Source organism: Aythya ferina (assembly GCF_964211825.1).
Source record: "Aythya ferina genome assembly, chromosome: 8".
In the NCBI taxonomy this organism is placed as follows: Eukaryota; Metazoa; Chordata; class Aves; order Anseriformes; family Anatidae; genus Aythya; species Aythya ferina.
The window spans coordinates 3,584,192-3,600,703 of record NC_140304.1 but is presented as its reverse complement, the minus strand read 5'-3'; the positions used below and the strand labels follow the sequence as shown (position 1 = coordinate 3,600,703).

The 16,512-nt window shown below is 42.8% G+C and overlaps 1 long non-coding RNA gene across 1 annotated transcript in view; it reads right to left on the bottom strand.

Moving 5' to 3' along the window:
• The window catches only part of LOC311440276, a 125,481-nt gene that overhangs the window by 88,771 nt on the left and 20,198 nt on the right, over positions 1–16,512 (bottom strand). The window contains exons 3-4 of the long non-coding RNA XR_014695304.1: positions 16,160–16,345; positions 9,408–10,143 (exon numbers count right to left, since the gene is read on the bottom strand). This is a non-coding gene — a long non-coding RNA (uncharacterized lncRNA). The remainder of the gene's footprint in view (positions 1–9,407; positions 10,144–16,159; positions 16,346–16,512) is intronic.

Sequence of the window (16,512 nt, the reverse complement as noted above, 5' to 3'; positions counted from 1 at the left end):
GAAAAAAAAAAAATCACCAAATTGCTTTGGATTTTGAGTATCAGCAAGGTGATGGATGATAATGAGATTTGACCAAGAAAATAAAGGGTCCAAAACCTACAAGCAGCAGTGGCAAGAATATAAATGATGCTTGCTGAAATGTCAATAATTCTCCATTCACTGCATGTTCAACATCACTGTAGCAGGAACTTTAGGCCAAGGGAGACACGTTCCCAGTGGGGACTACTGGGACAGAGTGGAGGGCTAACACCATGTGGCATGAAAACACCACCAGATCAGTTCTTCATTACAGCTGCACTACACAGACAGATTTGACTTTAATTTATACTGCCATACAACCAGGAAAATCTAATGGCTGGTTTAAGTATATGTGAAGTCAGGCTTAGCAATGTAAATCACGTCAGTGATGCTGGAGGGCCTGGAGCAGGACACTTTGAGCCTGGCAGGGAGGCTCCTGCCTGGGGGTGGGCCTTTCTGCACTGCTCCTGTGAACCACCCTCTGGAGGAGCTGGGAACACGCTGGGAAGGCAAAGTGGGCACGTGGGAGTGTTTCTCTGAAGCCAGGGGTTTCCCTCTGCCACCAGGCTGTTCTTTTATATTTGTTTTCCTTTGCTTGTTCATTTACACTCATGATTAAACTTCATCCATCCTGGACAGAAGTCTGCTTGTTTGAGGAGCACACAGACACTTACCACCAGGTGTCTTGGTCCTATTATGTTTATTTAAGGCTACATCAATTCCCTGGCAGAGTACAGGGCAGGTAGCTGTGCCCACACCCATGCACTTGGACTAAGAACTGCCAGCCCCGTGCTGCTCCTCGATGCCCTGCCAAGCCCAGTGCTCCTGCCACAGCACAGAAGTCCAGTTCTAGCTTTCCAGCCTTAAGTGTAGTTGCCTTTCACCAGAGATGAATCTCTGGAGGATATTGTGTCTGCTTGTCCTGTGTGCCTCCAGCGAGGTGCATGGCTGTGACTGCTGCCTGTCGGCAGGGGCTGCTCAGCCAGGCCAGCAGCTGCACCACTTCCCTGCCGTTTTCCTGGCAGCTGGGCCGCCCAGCACCACGCCTGACCCACAGGTGCTACGATTGCTTCAGGATTGCCTCAGACCAGGATGAACTCAGACATAGTTTAGCCTGGCCCAGGCTAATCTCATTATAGATAATCTTGTTTACCACATGTACTGCTCGTAAAACAATGCTGGCTGTTAACTCTTGCTCTCCCCCACAATGCAGCCCCTTAAAGACATCTGCAAGGGATGTACAGGGTAGTTGACAGCCTGTTCCCAACCACAACCTACCATCTCATCCTCTGAGGACAAGGCTGGCAGCAACTCTCGATGTGAAAGCACAGCAGTGCATCAGCAGGCTGGGGCCTATAGCGCTGCCAGGCCCACAGCATATCACCTTGGTTGTCAGTGACAGGTCAGCAACAGCCTCACTACTGTTCTGCATGGCTTTGGAAATTAAGTTTAACCCTGCTGGGTTCCGCAGAGCCTCACCTGAATGAATGATTTCCCCTCTGCCATCTTAAGAACACATCTAAAATGCAGCTCCCTTTTCAGATGGATGCAGGAGGGCATGTGCAAGAAGCATGCTCATGCTGCTGGCACCTGTCATCTCCAGCAATGTTTCTGACTCCTGGATCCCCATGGCCACACCACACACACAGCCAAGTGCATGCGCTGCAGGGCTTGGGAGCTGCTAGTCCTGTGGGATACAGGCACCCATGCAGCGCCAAGCAGAAAGCAGCCGGCTGGCTGTGCCCCAGTGTGCAATGGCTGTGCTGTTCCCAAGAGCGTTGCCACTGGATGGGAAGCCTCTTCCTTCCTTCCATCTCAGATGCAAGGCTACTGCATTTTTCTTTTGTTTTCTCTTCCATGCTGTGCTTTCCAATGTGCAATCAAATGCCCACACTCACGTTGGGTTCAACACAGCTAGATCACACTGCCATACGGCCAGTCTGCTGCAATAAAAAATTGCAGGACATCTTTACAGGTGGATGTTTGTGCTCATTCCAATTAAAATATACGTATATATATATCAATTATTTTACATTATGGTGGGTTACTAGGTGATATTCAGTTCACTGGTATCATCAAGTAATATAAATGCTGCAAGTTTCCTTATTATTTTTGTCCCTTGTTAAAGCCGTGAAGATGGCTGCCTCGTAGAACTCACTGAAAGGCATTGTTTTGTCTAGACCAGTGTCTCCATTTCTTTTCAGCAGGTTGAGCTTACAATTAATTTAAAATTACAACATAAAAATGGATGTTTATAATATTTCCTATTCCAAAGATGACAGTAGTCTATTTTAAATTGAGCAGTTTTAAATACACTTTCAGAAGAGAAACCATCATTTTCTTTTCTGAAGCAAAAATATTCCAAACAAAACATTTTAAATTATTTTTTCAGGTCTTTACGCAACATAAATTTACCAAAAGTCTGTCATTTCTGTGAAAAATTTTAGTTCCATCAAAATGACTTCCTCTCTTACAAAAACATTTCACTTGCCCACGCCCTGACCAGCCCCACTCAGTTTCCCTGTCAGAGGTTCCCTGCAATACAAGAGGGGAGCTGCCCCCAGTGCCTGGCTGCAGAGGGACAAGAGGACATATGATGTTGCCCCCTAGTACCCTACAGGGTGCACACCTACTGCAGGTATGCTCTTAGAATGATACCCTTTGGTACGAGTCAGGGCAAACAGCTACCCTTGGACAGGAGAAGGTTGGCAGGGTGTGCCACCATGTGGGCCTACACACGGGGCTGTCAGCCTGCAGCACCCCTGCTTGCTGGGCCCAGGGGTCTATGCTTTGCAGACACCCCCCCGAGCAGCAATGCCAGGCGACAGCTCCTGTGCCAGCTGCTTCCTACCCTCACAGTGCTGCACCCAGCCACGCTGCTCCGCACCAACGAGACCATGTCCTCCGCCGAAACCAGAGTGCGTTTCATAAATATTCTGCCAGACACCCTGCTGTCTTCTGCACTGTTTCCATAGTCAGCCTAGGAAGTTAATTTCCATCCATAATATTTGAAAATACCCTAATTATGAATTTAGCAAGCCTGCTTACTAATGCAGTTTTCACTAAATTATTTCATGGTTAATTGAGAATTCAGTTGTAAAAAGTAGTAATAAACATGTGCAGCAAAACAAAGCTGAGACCTTTGGAAGCCTGTCTTGTAGAGGATGGAAAGTTCCTGTCCCTCTGGGACTATGTCTGAGCCTAAGCCATAGATCCAGTATTTTTAACACTGCCTGTGGGAAAGTGTATCAGCCTTCAGTTGCCTAATTCCTAGAATCATCGAATTACAGAATATCCTGAGTTGGAAGGGACACACAAGGCTCATTGACTCCTGGCTCCACATAAGAACCACCCAAGAATCAGACCATATGCCTGAGAGCGTTGTCCAAATGCTCCAGCAGGTTTGCAGCCTGTCCCAGTGCCCAACCAGCCTCTGGGTGCAGAACCTTTCCCTAACCTCCAGCCTGACCCTCCCCTGTCCCAGCTCCATGGACCCAAGGGAACTGTCCCCAGAGAGCAGAGCTCAGCGCCTGCCCTTCCCCTCCCATCATGAGGGAGCTGCAGGCCACCATGAGGCCTCCTCTCAGCCTGCTCTGCTCGGGGCTGAACACACCAAGGGACCTCAGCTGCTCCTCAGACCTCTTCCCCTCTAAACCCCGCAACATCATTGTAGCCCTCATGCCTGCTTGTAGCAGAACATATGTCTGTTCTGCTGGTGGTTGCTGAATGCTGCAAAGGACTTGCACATGCTCTGTACCAGTGAATGGGTACTGAATTTAACATCAGACGGGATAAGACACACTGGCATTTTGGTGGACACTACAGAGAAGAACGTGATACTGGCATTCGTACACCACCCCATACCTCCAGCCTGTTTATCCTCTCAGTGTTTGATGATGACCTGAACACCTCTAAGCAGCCATAAGGAAGGTATGTCTGGAGTGCTGGCATGGCCAGAGGGCAGATCTGCGGGCCAAATCGCACCTGTCCATTGCCTGAAGCCATTCCACCTTTAATTCACTAGCAGGGGCATGACAACATCTTGAAGTTTCTCCAGTGTGGTGTTTGAAGTCCCTGAAATAAATATTAAATGAAGATGATTGAGAGCAGTTGATGGTTTAGATTATATACTGAGCTATTTTTAAACTTTTTTTCAGAATCCTGCAGCCAAATGGCAAGGGTGATTGTGGCAGTTATTAGCAGGGAAATATTTGCAGGAATTACATCGGGCTGATGGCTTACCATGCAAACCCATCCTACAGAACTTGACGATTGAAATGTAAAGATGCTTTGACAGATGTTGTTTTCAAAGACTGGAGACATCAAAGCATGGTTTGTACCACACATATTTTATACTCTTTACACTCTGCATTTCATGAATTTGTATTCATCAAACAGTAATATATATTAATTTATACATTTACAAGATGCCATTCTAAAGGATGATCAGTCTTCAGCCTTTTGCCCTTTACATACAAACCAAAATATTTTTGTCTCTATTAAATACCTTATAGTTGAACTCCAAAGTATCTTATAGATATATCCTCGTTTGCCATTCTAATTATCCATCCAACGTAGAGAAGACCAGCTTCAGAAGTCTCTTCAGTCATCTGTAAACAGTTATACTTTGTAGTTCTAGAGACTTTTTGCAGGAGCAAAGCATTCAACAAGCACGGTGAATATGTCAAGAAATTGTGTTCTCTTTAAAAAAACAAACAAAAAAACAACAACAACAAACAAACAAACAAAACACTGTATTGAATTTCTCTCTATTTCTTTCCTTCAGCTTCAGCAAGGAACTAAGAGAACTCCAGTGTATTAAAAATTGGTTATTCCTGTCAAATATCATTTAGAAAAAAGAAGCATTTTTCTCTTCCCAACCTAGCTTTAACTATGATTTTACAAGTTTCTTGGTCTCCACTGCCAGGTTTGAAAAATCTCAATATTTAAAGGAATTATAATGAGATCTACTACAACTTTCTGTGTAGGTGTTGCCCCTTCATTTAATTCCTGCTTATCTGCCATTCCAACAAAAGCAGAGAACAGAAATAGAAGACATGGCCCTGGCAGGCTGCAGATGAGGTTGGGACAAGTGTTGACCACCTGAAAGCACCCCCAAGAGGAGCGGGCAATCAGCAGGAGTGATGGACTTGCCCAAGGGTGGGGGAGGGAAGGGGACGTTACTTGCTAGGTGTAAAATTTTGCTTTGAGAAATTCTGAAACATTTCTGCACCCTGAATGCTGGAGCTCTGCCAAGCGGTATAAACTGATGGGTTTAGAGACTACCAAGTGAATCCCATGAGGACAATTCTCAATCTTAAAAAGACAAAATACACACAGAAAGAAATCATCTTGTATACATCACTATCCTGGAATCCTTCATTCATAAATGCTTGGGCATGGAATATTCTTCCACCAAGCTGCACAATCAGCATTTCAGGCCTGAAGAAAAATGTGGTGTAAGGTGCCAGAACAAACCTGGGGCAGACAGCAGAGTCAAAGAATACGAATGGGGTGAATAATAAACACCATGGTGAGATTCAAAACGTAGGGCAAGCTCACGCCACGCTTGCAATCAAGTGTTTACTGTCTGCCCCAGCATTATTCTGCTCCCATCTTTGTTGCCTTCAGTCTAAACAAAGCGGCGTTTCAATCTTCTTTAAATTCAAGGACACTGAGTCCCTGAGTGCCCTGCTCACTAGCTCTGAATGGGAAAACAAACCTGCCTGGGCCCTAACAGCATCTTAGCTTACGTCAGTGATGCAGAACATATTGCTTCAAATGCATATTCTTCTAGGGGTGCCATCCATCCACCCTGACAAGAAATAGAGCGCTTCCTCCCTTTATCATGTCTGAGAGGGAGAAATGTGTGAAGCAAAGCTAAATGTGTGAAATGCAAATAGAAGTCACCACATCCCGGTAATACATTCCTTATACTGTCTAGTAGCATTGCAGGGATACAGCTTGGGTATGCTAATGTCCCCAACAGATGGCATGTTGTTGCTGCCTACATAGAAGAGACATTTCTGAAGAAGCAGAGAGGCAGGAGCAGCACACGGTGTGCGAGGGGCAGCATGCCACGTGGCCGTGCAATACTCTGAGTGTTAGGGCTGGGGACTGCTGCTTGGGTCTGGTGCTGCCAGGGAAGGTAGGGGCTGCACGGTTCCACACTGGGAAAACAAACAAAAAAAGATTTATGGGTTGTTGGTGTTGCCCTAATTGGCAAAAAAAAAATCCTTTGAAAATAACATTTGATAAAATACATGTAACGTGGAGATTTGCACCCACCTTTTCCTTCCCCACAAACATTCATATATGTATGTACGTATAACAAATTTCACACAGAAGAGTTTGCTTGTTCTATTTAGACCACATCTAGGCAAGGAAGGCACACATGAGCATATCTAACATCACAACTGTTCTCTCAGTCTATCTTGTTTTGCACCAATATGTCCTAAATAATAATTCTGAATAATAAACTGAGACATAAACAGAGGGCTATGTTATTTATTTAACTACCTTCATTAGGAATGGGATCCCTCCTGCAGCCTCTGCTGCCTCAGGGACAGTGCCAAACCCCCTGTGATGACACTACAGATTGCCACAGAATGGGGGGCAGCTTGCTGTCTTTGAGGTATCTATGCTGTCAAGTTGATTTGAAGGTGTGTGGTACAGTTGAAAGGTTCAAAAAGAGGGAAAGAGGTGAATTAAATCTGTAGCACGAGGATGTAGCTCTACTTTCCTTAGGAAACTGAGCTGCAGAAATAGCACCACTTTGATCCCTGAAGAAACTGTTTAATTATTATAAAGTATTTGGGTATTCAAGAATGTTGTTGATGGCAACTTTGGAGATGTCAATCATTTTTATCCATTGGAAAACACTATTTAGGTTGTGAATTAAAAAAAAAAAAAAGAATGTCAGTACTTTGAGAATTTTTTCTGTTGTGTTTGTTTAAAGTGCTTACAGCAGGGAGGACCAAAACATCCAGGCACAACCTGTGCAATCTATAAAACTAGCAGTAAGAAATAGCACATGATACAGTGAGCCCTGACAGATATTCAGGAGGACTTCCAACAGAGCTGACTTCACTCATTTTCCCACAGACTTAGGGAAAAGTTGGTGAGGTCTTTCTTACTGTTTCTTAATGTGAACTCCAAGTAGTGTGTGACAATCTGCTTGTGATTTATTCTCTGAATAGGTACAGTGTGACCAATCACACTTTTCCTTCTACAACATCATGGACACACTAAACAAATATAAAACCAATTTTTTTTAGTGAACTAGTAAATGACTAGTAAACTGTTAATTTTCTGGTGCAAAATATGATACTTCTGTTCTCTCCCAAATGAAAATTCAATCTCTGAGAATGTAAAACCTGTAGGAAATAGTGTTAATGAGGTAGGCTACCCCGCGTGGCCAGCCTGTAGCCCTTTGGATGCTGAGCTACAAAAGGTAGGGCCAAGAGTCAGGATACAGCTTCAGAAGTACCTTGTGAGTGGAAAAGTAAATGTCAAGTTCAAACCTTTAATGAAGGTCATTTTCTCTACAAGATTAAATGAACGGGACAGGACAGGATGTTGATCCTCCATATGTTAACTGACTTGTACCTGATCTGCACTGCAAGGAGAGCACACCGATGCCTGCAGTTAAGCAAGGACAGAACTGCACTGTCGTGGCCAACCTGGAATGCCTACCCCACATACTCATGTTTATAAAGGAAGTTTATCCTGTTTTAACACACAAATTTATTCCAGAAATCCAATTACATTGAAATGAAGCATTATGTGGGGTCACATCAAAAAGATTAATCATTATTTAAATTTGGATTCACACTGATATGAGCTTCTACTATACCTAGAGATATTCTCTGTAAACTCTTCATAAGAGCTGGAATATATCCACAGAGAATCTTTCTGCTTCATATATTGCACTGAGGTCTAGATCCACCCGATGGGACTGGACTTACCAAGATTAAACCTTTATGGCTCTCACCTAACTCCTCCTGTAGGCATTTTGCTCCAAAATTCAAATCCTCCAAGAGTTCTTACAGCCACTGAGCCACACAGAAGATGGTTCCCAAAGTTTTGTGATAAATTTTCTCAGCATGGAAGGCAATCCTCCTTTTGGCAAAGGTGTAACCACTTATGTCCTACCATGTAAAATGTGTAATGTTCCCAGAGCCCACAAACTGATTATTCTGCCTATCCTAATTTGAAGATAAAAATGTATTGAGAAAATTAAATATTGAAAATTGAATATTGAGAAAAAAAATTCTTCTGCCAACCCCCTAACTAGTCTCTTCTGCTGCTCTTAAAGGCCACCAATGTCTCAGCTTGATCCAATTACTGCTTTGTACAGCTTATCACACAGACCATTTTCCTTCCCTCCTTTTCTTCAGAGCTAAGCCTCATTAATGGGAAATGTGACAGGTCCAGTCAGTGTTAAATCCAAACTCCCAGGTTAGTTCTCAATTTGGAAGCAACCTTAGGTTTTATGAACTTTAATTCAACACAACAGCAGCCTCTTGGCACTTGCATTCTTTAATGGATTTGTGCCATTTACAGTAGTTCTGTATTCATATTGTTTTCTTCAGAATTGCCTCTACTAAAACGTACATATATATATGTGTTTATATATGTCTATACTGTCTTGGAACATTTTTCACTACCCTGGTAAGACATGAAAAAGATATTTTTCAATGGATTGAAAAGATCCTTGCTTTTTTTTTTCACTCTGCTATTCTAAATGTCAGAAAAATCGAAGAAGTGAAAATGCAGCTGTATCCTATCTTTAAGCAGTCAGAATGGAGGTTCTATTTCTTTAAATTCTCTTGTTCTTCGTTTTTAACTCTCTTGTAAAACCTCTCAGATACACAACAAGAAATAAGCTACAGTTTTATATCTCTCACAAAAGCTTTTAAGAAAAACGCGTACTTGAGCTTTCCCAGGTCAGAACATTTCCACTGTAGAGTTTTGGCACAAACACATAGCAGTGGCTTACATGCTAATTTAATTCCTCAAGATGTAGAAGCAAGACTTAAAAAAGGAATGCACTTTGTGAGCTTTGGACGTTTAGCACAGCCCCCCTCACTCACTGCCATTACTGCAGTGCTCTGAGCCCCCGTGGTCCCCAGCCCCATGCCCAGCCCTCAGCTCCCCACCAGACCCCCTGCTAAAGCAGATCCCACCTCTGCTCTGCCGCTCTTTTCTTCCATCAAAAAGTTTCAGTTTTCACTAGAAAACTACTGACTAGTTGTAGCTGAGATTAAGATATGGAAAAATCACATCTTTTCTGATCCTGAGAATACTATTCCTACATTTCCCCTTATGCCTACAGCCCATGTAGCCCAGATTGGGAAAGAGAAAAGCAAAAAAGGAGCTGTACGTGCCATTGAAGCCAGTCCCCCAGGTGGGTGTTGTGCAGTCATTGCAGAGATGGGGCAGAGATGCTCCTTGTTGGTCCTGCAGCTCCAGCTCACACACACTTCAAGAGCCCATCCTTAAATTCCCACTTGGACAAAGCTGAAACATAAAAGCACAGTCTTCAGCATCACATGAGACAGTGATCTAACCATGCAGTGTTTCAGAGGGGGCTTTCCAAGTCACAGGAATGTAGGGTTCATCTCAGGGTGACTCAGAAGATCTTTAGTGCTTGTGAAAACTTTTCCCTCTACAACAAGTTACAGAAGCTAAGCCAAACACTGCTTTGTAATGCTACTCTGGAACAAGCACAACAAATGAAAAAATAATAACAAAAAAGCAGCTGAGCCTCTCCCAATCAATAATTTCAGTTTTACAGCAAGTGTCTGTAAAACAAATAAGCACTGGCCAGCACAGGCGCCCTGTGATGCCAGCTCAGGCCAGACCTCACAGTGAACGCAGCCGACAGCTCCGTGTGCATCACGCTGTGCTGCTGTCTAAAGCAGCAGTTCTCAAAAATGTACCGTAACTTCCACAGGAGCCACTGCTTAACAAACCATGGCTTAATCCATTAATGGAGCTGAGCCAAAATGAGAAAAATCATGCTCAGGGCAAATCTGTCCATTTTCTGGTGTGCCAGTTTCTGGATATCTCAGCTGGGTGGAGTCGGGCCGAAGCACTTCTCTAGCAGTGGGCACAGCCGGTCTGAAAAGAAAAGAAGTCAGGTTACAATCAGTAATCACACCACCCTTCAGGAGACGTGTACCATTTTGTGAGGTGTGCTTCATCCTAGTTCAGAGAATCCCTCCAAACTCCATCCTCATCGCTGGCTTCCTTTAGAAAATCAAAGCAAAAGAAACAACACCAAAATAGCTTCCACAACAGTGCCGGTGTTTTACGTTGTATATCCTGAGTAAACTGAGGGGATCACTTGAGAGGAACCAGAAAGAAAAAAAAAATCACCTTTTACAGGCCTACCGTCACATGAAAAGCAGTCTACGTGCCTTTTATCTCCTAATGACTTCTGCAAGGCAAAATCCAGAAGCAAACCATGAAGTGTGACTTTGGCTGCAGGAAGCGTGATGCTGCTGGCGAAGGGGCCTATGCTTACATTTTACGCAGGGGTCATCTCCTCTGGTGATTACAGCACTGTGCAATAGAAGCCTTGGAGTCTCACCATCAGATACACAAGAGCAGCGCCCAGAGAAGCAATGGAACAGGCAGCGTCTTCAGCTTTGTCCCCTGCTGGGGCAGACACACCAAAGGGAGGCTGTGGGCACGTGCCCCGCCGGCCTGGCTCAGTGCAGCAGCAGGGCCCTCATGCCACCATTACTCGCGCTGCGTGCGTGGAGCCCACAGTGGCAGCACGCAGCATGAACAGAGTATGGCAGCTTCCTTATGTCAGCAGAGCCACAGGGTGGCTAAGGTGTTTTAAAAACCAACTGAGCAACAGAATTATAAATAAAAGAGTAAGTAAGGAAAGTTGGGTGAGAATGCTCCCTGATCACTCAGAAGCCACCAGCTCGCTGGCATGCCTTACCCCTGCACGCTGCTGTTAACAAAGGCCCCTCTGTGCCAGGAAAAACCATGGAGGAGGAGGTTGGTGGTTCCTCAGGAGCCAACCTGGGCCTGGCCAGGCCCATACACCCAGGCAGAGCTCCTGCAAGGCCATCTCCAGCACTGTAGGACCAGGGCAAAGGCAGACATACTGCTGTGTGCAGCTGGCAGCAGCCAGGAGCTAAGCCCGTGCCTTCACCAGTAGCAGCCACAACAATGAAAAGGGATGGGGGCAACCTGTGCTCTTTAATGAGGCCTAGAATTCAATTCCAAAAAGTCAAAGGGGGATTGATTATCCAACATTGTGCCACAATTCTCGGAAAGAGAGCACAGCTCAGGTTTTCTCCTCACTTACGCTGGTGTGCTGGGAAGATTTAGAAAGGATTTAGAGCAGAGTGGCCTTGAAGTGATGAGTCCCAGATTTTACTGTCATGGAATATTAAAACACTGGGTTTATGTTGCAGATAAAGGCACAAGTTCGGTACCTGACAGGACTGAGGTACTTCTACACATGACCAGAAGCAAGATTTCAGATTCCATGGGAGCTTTAATGTCAAAAATACAGGTGCCTCCTAATTTAGGCCCATCACAGGCAATCATTATCTCCATATGTATTTGGAGGAGCATAGTTTGACAGGCTGAGGTGCTCAAAATGGCATTGATATATGCAGGAATTTTGGCAGTACTTTTTCAAATTTTGTCTTCCTGCAAATCACTTATATAAAGCTCAATTTTTAAGTTCAAACACCCCAGTTTCTTCCTGTAGTTTTAAAAAAACACATACACACAACCTCTAAACAAATGAAAACCTGTGTTTTATTTTTGCTGTATGAAACTTCGACATCTTTTGAATGTCTGTGTTCCATCCAGGCATGAAACAGCAGGTCAGTAGATGTACAAAAAAAAGTCTGTGGCCTGGGTATTTCCAAGCCAGTGATGGCAGCAAGCTGGAAGTAGGGGTAGTGCACTGCAGGCCATGTTTAGACCAGTGGTGGTATTTAGAAAATACCAGACAACTCTTTTGAATCCCCCTTCCAGTCCCTGTTTCTCTTGTAATCAGTGTGCCCAGTGGAGACTATGCCAGGACTCTGGTGCTGTGTCTCCATGCAGTAGCCCCAGCAATGTTCCTGTGACAGCCAGACCTGCCTCTGGAAGGATGATGCTAACAGCAAGCAACCCTTTCCTGCCTCTTTCCACAGCTTCTCACATGTTCAGTTGCCTGCGTCATCTCTCAAGCCCCTGAAGTGTGTGCAGTATTCCAGCTTACATTTTAACAGGAAAGCTTCACCTTCCTCTTAAATCTATGTATAAGTGATACATTCTTTAGAAGACCTAAAATCCTCATTGATTGTGTAGCAAGACAGAAAAGCTGTGTCTCGTGGTGATAGATGGGATTACTCCACTGGCTCTTACCTTTGGTAACAGACTCCATGTATATTAGCACATAGTTTAAGAGGAATTATCATCTTTTTAATAGATCACATACTGAGTCACAAGCTACATATTCAACAGAAAATCAAGCTAATTGTTCACTTCTTCTAAGATATCCCTGAAGGATAATCAACCTCTGCAGAGCTGTTTCTTAGTTGGAAACTAAATAATTAAGCTGAAGAAATGCATTTTTCTTTCAAGATTCTCTGTATTTTCTTTTATTCTTCTTCATGCCAAATACAACAGTATGAACATAAATGACTTTAATTAAAAATTAAAATTAGCTCAAGTTTTGTTTTGTTAAATCTATAAATGAAGAACAAAAGAGACTGTCAAGACAGAAAAATAAAACATTGCAACCTTCCTGACAGTTCTCATCCCTACCCACATGCACAGCAAACTGTAAACATGCAGTGTGGCATCATCTTCCTGAGTGCAACTCAAGAGTCTTCAGTAGGATTTATCATATGTGGGCTTCAGCTAGTAAAGCAGTTACGCATGTTATAAATAAAAAAATGGACAGTGCCATAACATGATAGATCTGTGAAGCCCCAAAATTTGATAGGAATGTTCTTTATTAATTTAATCCATTACTGGCTAATTGCTTATATACTGTAAATCTGCAAAGGTCAATTCTTGAAATCACCAAACAATAAAAAGGTATGAAATAATAACAAGCCCTAATAAAATAAGAATGTTAATCAATAGTCTAAATGAAGCCTTGTATTGCCAATGATGCATGAAAATGTATTATTGTTAGGGACTACAAGCGTGGGTTCCACTGAAACCAATAAAATAAAAAGCCACGTATTTTGAGTCAAATGCAGTATAAAGAGCATCTGTAAACACTGACTGTACACTGAACTTCTGCAAAAGAACAGCCTCAAGGAATAAACCATTACACCAAAAAGCTACACAAACCAAAAAAAAAAAAAAAAGAAAGAATGCTGATGCAATAATACATGACAAAGGCCAGCTCTGAACTGTACGGACATAACAGGAGAACTTGTTTATACATATCAAATACTGCATGTCAAAGATATGCAAATAAATATTTTTATATATGAAACGGTAATAAACTTGCTTATCATCCTGCAACCTCACACCAGACAGACTCCTTTAGCTACTGCATTCAAACCACTGTGCTGACAGGACAGAGTTCCTGCAGGTGCTCACTGCTGTGGCAGGAAGCAGACTCGTCACTCAGGCTTGCTTCACCAGATTGCTTTATGTCCATTTAGAGAATTCCTGTCTTCCTGAGTTTCTAACTGCTTCTGAGGAATATCAAAGAAAAATGGGGTTTTTAAAGCATTTCTGAATTCTAAAAGGCTGCAGAACAGTGTTCTGTTTGTAGGAGCAATTTGGTTTTATTAAGCAGCATGACACAGACGAAGCGAGCTGAGATAAGCTGTGTACAGTACATTGCAGCAGAGTCATCATCATCATCAGCAGCTGCCACCAATCAGTCTAGAACCTGATTACCTGGAGATGCACTGGCACACTGCAAGGAAAGGTGTTAAAAACCTTTCTTCCCGCTTACTCATCAGCCAAGATAGACATTCTGCTTCACCTCTGATATTATTGAAGGAATTTCTCATGGCAGCAGAGGTTTGGCAAACTACATTTCTCAGGCAGTATTTTTGTATATCTCTGTTTTCATTAAACCTCTTTTGCCAAACTGCCAATTGTGAAGGTCATTTCACTTGCACGGCACTGTTATAATACATTTCACAAGCAGTGTAGACATTGCTTACTGTGAAGTCTGTATTTCTTATTTTCCTGCTGGTAGGAAAATAGAATACTTAAACCAGTTGGCAACCCAAAGAGTTAGACCTGCTACAGGCAGGTCTTAAATCGCTTTTATGAAAAGGTCTATTAGCACATTTGATCTGAGCAAGAAGGGATCACTAGTTTACTCTATTAGTCTGATTTCTTCCCAAATAAATTCTGCTCATGAATTTTAGAAGTATTGAATTAGAGAAATCTGGTTGTCAGGGACAGGCATGGATGCTGGGAACATATAATAATGTACTCTCATGTTTTCAGCAGAAAAAAAAGAAAGCATTATTCTTTCTGAACATTTCCTTCCTCTTTAAATCTTCAGATACTCTGCTTTCTCTAAGGTCATTGCATGAATTTAAGATACACCATTCTGGAAACTAAATTAGCCCTCATTTACTGGGAAGTTGAATGCAGCCAGACTAATGGTGGTGCAAATATAATTGGTTCCCAACATGTGTCAGTGTGTATACTCCTCAAGCCACGGAAAAGATGCATTATGGGACTAATTTTTAAATGTTAATGGATATTGGATGTTTGCCAGACACCCAGCTGTGCACAAAACATTGAGATGGTAAATAGCTCTTGATCTGTTTAGAAACAAATTATAATGGCTGTTTGGATTCCACATGACTGAAGGCATGGTAACCAGCACAGGCTCACAGGCTGACCCTATTAACTGCACTGAGGGGAATGCTCCAATTTTTAAAATCAAGATAAGAGACATAAAATAAGGCTATTAAGATTGTGTTTAAATTATTTTAGATTAATATTTAACAAACAGAATCCCAATAACAACGAATAGCACCTGTTACCATTGCCGTAGTAAGCTAACTTATTTTAGGGGGCTTTTTTGGTAGGAGGTCAAAAAGAAAGTGCTTTTATCACTCAATTAATTTGACTTTGAAGCCGAGAGCTGAATTAAGTGCTTACCTGCATTTACTCCATAAAATCTCTCCTGCCACACATCAGCAATAGGTCTCACTGAGCTGCACCAGGGAACAAGACCTCTTCTCATTTGATGTGCAGTTCTCATAATTTTTAATTGAAATCTATGAATATGAGTATTTGCAGTAAAGTCTCTACTTGAAATTTCTTACTAAGTGTATTCATTTGGTCAGCAGAGCCCAACAGGGAATTTCAATCAGCTGAATTACATGCTTTTGATTACTATACTGTAGAACTAGCTGAAAGTGTTATTTTACAAGTGAAAAGTGTACTAATTGTCAACAACATAGGAGAGCTCTTTTCCATAAAGTTGTGTGGTCAGCAGGTCGAGAGCCCTTTCCACAAATAAGACAATCACATGTATATGCAAGGGATCTCCCTCTTCAGGATTTTGCTGTTTGGGTTTGAAAAATTTCTGGAAAAGAGCTTTCCAGCATAGGACATGATCAGTCCAATTCAGGGTATTAAAGTTTCTCCACTAAAAAAAAAAATAATAAATAGATTTCTTAGATTTCTTCATTTAATTTTCTGTTTGCCTTCTCTAAAGAATATGGCTTTCACCAGATGTAGAACAGCTACAGAAATAAAATTATCCTGGCCATTAGGAAATGTGATTCTAAGATATTCCATCAAAACATACCAAAGGAGGATGTATTTTTTTCCCTGACAGCTCAAGAATCTTGATTCATTCTTACAGAATAAGTATAGATTTCAGTGAAATGTTTTCCACATGGCCAATTTAAAGTTCTTAGAAAGAAAAATAATAAAAAAAAAAAAAGCAACAAGCAAAATCTGCTTCCTCAGCCCCATGATTTTGCTCAGCACACCATGAGAGAAGGTCTGGCCCACGGAGGTGTCTTGCTGGATTGCTGCCACCCAATGCAGGAGGACAGCATCGCTGCATCCACAGCCTCAGCCCTCTGTGTCAGGCACTCCATGGCTGGAAATCATTCACATGACTTTACCTCCACCCTGCTAGCAGAATATGAGAAAGGCCCAGACCCACCTGTAGTACAGAAACACTGGAGAAGAGTCAGAGTTGGAACGCGTGAGTATTATTGGTAGAGAACAGGGCTGGGCTGGCAACTGGATCTCCTCTGGGCTTTAGGAGGAGGATCTGCGCCTTTGATGCTGTGCTTCGAAGCTCATCTTCCTCTGCCGATGGCAACAGGCAAATCACAAGTAACTAGTGCTCCACAATAAAAAAGAAGATGAAAACAAGTTTATTGTTCATTGATCACATCCTGGCCTGGGGAATGAGAGTGTCCGTCAGCACATGCAATTCACACACCCTTCTAAGGTTATTGTATATTCCAGGCCAGCTGCATGCAAACAAGTGGGACTTCTCTTTCCTAGGCA